This window comes from Myotis brandtii, unplaced genomic scaffold (assembly GCF_000412655.1).
Source record: "Myotis brandtii unplaced genomic scaffold, ASM41265v1 scaffold583, whole genome shotgun sequence".
In the NCBI taxonomy this organism is placed as follows: Eukaryota; Metazoa; Chordata; class Mammalia; order Chiroptera; family Vespertilionidae; genus Myotis; species Myotis brandtii.
The window spans coordinates 541,340-545,067 of record NW_005370191.1 but is presented as its reverse complement, the minus strand read 5'-3'; the positions used below and the strand labels follow the sequence as shown (position 1 = coordinate 545,067).

At 53.8% G+C, this 3,728-nt stretch overlaps 1 protein-coding gene across 1 annotated transcript in view; it reads left to right on the top strand.

Moving 5' to 3' along the window:
• The first annotated feature begins 3,221 nt into the window (after positions 1-3,221).
• VGF (VGF nerve growth factor inducible) overlaps positions 3,222-3,728 on the top strand; it is a 6,413-nt gene continuing 5,906 nt past the window's right edge. Inside the window, exon 1 of the mRNA XM_014550155.1 lies at positions 3,222-3,330. The gene's annotated coding sequence lies outside the window, so the exon portion shown is untranslated. The remainder of the gene's footprint in view (positions 3,331-3,728) is intronic.

Genomic DNA, 3,728 nt, shown 5'->3' with positions numbered 1-3,728 from the left:
GGGGGTGGGAAACATGACATCCATTATCTTCCCCCTTCCCCTGTGTTAGGATCTTAGCCCTGTGGCCATGGGCTAATGACTTCCCCGAGGGGAGCTAGCCCTTGCCTGCCCCCACCCCAACCAAGAAGCAGAAAGATGAGCAGTGGCCTGGGGCCCTGACTAGACCCGGCCCCTGCACCTGGCAGTAGGCTGCTCTCCAAATTCTCTGGGCTCTTCCCCAAGTTCTCCTTGGCATCCAGAACCAGCCTCCCTCAGCCCTGCGATCCAGGCGTCTAACTCCCAGCTCTCCACTCTTTCGGTCGCTTTCTCCATTCCTGGGTGGGCACCAAGCAGAAGGTGGAGCCGCCGCTTCCCCTGGGAGCCGACCTCGAGGTGGTGATGACTGCAATCCCAAAAAGTAACACGCGGGGGCGCCAGGACGTGTGCGGACGCGGGCGGGGCAGCGCAAGGTGGTTTCCGTCCGTGTGAGTGTGTCCATGGGCGTCTTTGTGTGTCTGCGTTTCTGTACATGTGTGTACGAGTAAGAGGGTGTCTGGGTGAGATGTGTTCGGGACATCGTGGCTGGTGTACCCCAGAATCAGGTACTCCAAGTGTCTTTGATGAGGACGATGCTTGATATGTTGCTATGTGCTGTGGATGGGGAGGCAGGGAACTGTGTGTGTCGTCGTGTGTGCAAGGCGTAGCCTCCGAGTCCCTGATCCGCGTCTTGGGTTTTTGAAGTCACATACCTTCAGAGTTTTTACCCCCTTCCACCATCCTGTGTAAGAAGAATGAAGGCTCTCAACGCGAATCTCCATTACCCGGTCACATCTTCAGCATGGGTCTTCTAGGCTAGGTGTGACATTGCGTTTGTGTAAATGGGTGTGTCTCAGAATGTCAGTGTAACTCTGAATGATAGTGGTGTGTGTGTGTGTGTGTGTGTGTGTGTGACAGGTGGGTGTTGGAGGAGGCTGACTCAGGATTATGGAAGCAAACAGTTTCCTTTTTCTTGTTAGTTTGTGGATGTCACCTTCCTTCATGGCATGTATGTTGTGCTTTCTCAGTCTCTCCAGTAGTTGTCTCTCTTTGTGTCTCTCCTCATCTCTGTCTCCTTCTCTCTCTCCCTTTCTTGGTGACTCATCTCTGCAGCTTTGCCCTCCCCCGGCTTCCTGGGTCTCCCTCCCCCACTCAGGAGTGGGTGGGAGTATGAGGGAATGGGACCGGGGACTGAAAATTAGGGTGAGCAACCCCTTCCTATTATTTATAATTCCCAGACCTGTCAGTGGCCCCCAGCCCTCTCCCAGCCCCGTTCCCAGGACTCCCCACCCTACTCAACTGGAGTGGCAGATAGGGCAATAATGCATTCTGATGGGGCCGTTTTCAGGGGGAGGGGGTGCCTCAGCAGCTTCTTTCCGTTCCAAGTGGAGACCCCTGCCCCTCTCATAAAGTTCCTCCGCCTTGCCTCCCCCCCCCGCCCCCATCGCTGACGCAATGAAAGCCTGCAGAGGTGAGTCACCGGTTGGGGGAAAGGAAGAAAAGGAGGGGGACCTGGAGGTATGGGGGGAGGGGCATAGGAGGAAAGGGGAAGGGGACAAGCCCTTGTTCTTTTTCTCTCCCAAACTTTCTCAGGGAAAAGATCCAATGCTCCCCTTTCCTGGTTTTCCAAATCTTTAGCTTGAATCACTACTCTGCTGGACCCCATCTTCTCTTACCCTACTGGAGAGTGAGCGATTCAGAAACAAAGACAAAGAGAGATGCATTTGTACAAATAACTCAGCAAACACCAGGCATCCCCTCCAGATCCCCATCTCAGCTTTGCCTTTCCCAGCTCTCTTTCCATTTCTCTTTCTTTCCTGCCACCTCCCTCTCTCCCGGATCCCAGGAACCTGTCCCCAATCCAGCTTCTTTCTCAGAAACCCCTAAAGGCAGCAAGGTATGAAGAACGCAGTACATCTTCGAGAGGTAGAGTGTGCATGAATAAACTGCCCAGGTAGGGAACTGGGAAGGAGAGAGGCAGAAACAGACCCAGATAAGAGGGATCCAGATCCAGATTGTGGAATCACCAAGCCTATTGCCATTGGTGCCTGGGGCTCCCACCTTCTTGCCACCTCCCTCACCCCAAGATGGCTGAGACTCTTGGGATGTTAATTTCTGAGACGTTCTCCTGGGCTAGAGTGGAGAAAGGGAGGCATGGGGAGTTGGGGAAGAATGGAGGAACACCCTGAAAACAAGGGGGAGGACCCGAACTTGCGGGCTGCAGATGAGTGGCTTGGATTCTGAGGCTTTGTGGCATAGAAATCTAGAGAAAAGGTGAATGTGGGGAAGGGGCAGGAAAGAGCACATAGAAGTCCACATAACCTCTAACATATACCAACAGACATGGAAGGACCCAGAGAATGCAAAAGACACACGTGCGTGCGCGCGCACACACACACACACACACACACACACACACACTATCGACGCACCAACCCAGGCACACTTTCCAGACCCAGCAGATACCCAGACTCAAGACTCTTAACTACACAGGTATACTGGCACGCAGGAGGGATCAGAACCCACACCCATTCACACACAGATACCTGGAAACAGGAAAAACACAACCACACACACTGGGAAAGACTACATATTTAAATCAGAACACGACCACTCTTGCCCCCCCCCATCCCCTTTCTTTTTCTTTCCTCCCATATATTTCACTAATCTCTGTACACATATACACACATGTACATACATACATAGGTGCATGTCCACATACATGAGCCCACAGTAACTCAGTTTCTCTAGGTGCCTATCTCCCCTCACACTTAGTCCCTTAGCTCCATCAGCCTCGCAGTCTCCTCCATGGCTCCCCCGCTTTGCCTGGCTCTTGGATGGCTTCCCCTCCCCCTCTCCAGATGTCTGAACCAGCTCTCTCTGATTCATCCTCCTCGAGAAGGTAACGTGACCCCCTCCTCATTCCAATGCTCTCAGTAACCACACGGGAAAAGAGGGAGATGGGGAGGGAAAGGAAGAATGAGGGGGGCCCCCACGGGCAGCAGGAGACCCTAGATTTGTTGTGTGTGGCGGGAGGGGGGTGGATGAAGTACTGTTGTGGGGCCTGTTACCCCCTCCTCTCCCTTCTTTCCTTGACATCTCCGCAGTCACCTTGGCTTTCAGTATCTTCCTTTTGCCTGTTCCCTCTACCTTTTCCAGATTCCCTCCTTCCTTCTTCCCTCTCCTGCTGTCTTCTCTCTTTCCTCTCTCTCCTCCTCCCCACCTCTTTCCTCGCAGAGCTGATGGGCTTTCTTCTGGGAAAGTCGAGCCACTGATGGAACCGAGAAGCCACTGTTGGCTATAGAGGGAAAACACGTGAGTGATTGTGTGTGTGTGTGTGTGTGTGTGTGTGTGTGTGTGAGAGAGAGAGAGAGAGAGAGGAAGAGAGAGAGAGAAGGAGGAGGAGGAAGAAGGGTGGCCAACTTTACAAAGGAGGAGGAGGAGGAGGAGGAGGAAGAGGAAGAGGAGGATTAATGCTAGGAAGAGATGAGGAGGGGGCTGAGGACTGGCTCTGACAATCTGAGCCCTGTGTGTGCCCATGGGTACCCCTATGGCTGCAGTTCTTGTGTGTCTGGTGTGTCATTGTAACTCCCCCCTTTCACTGCCCACGCCTCCGCACAGCTCTCTGCCTGCACTGAAGCCCCCCTCCCTCCCCTTCATTCCTGCACTGGCGGCTCCCCTTGGCTCACTCCTCTCTCCCCTGCCCCCTCCCC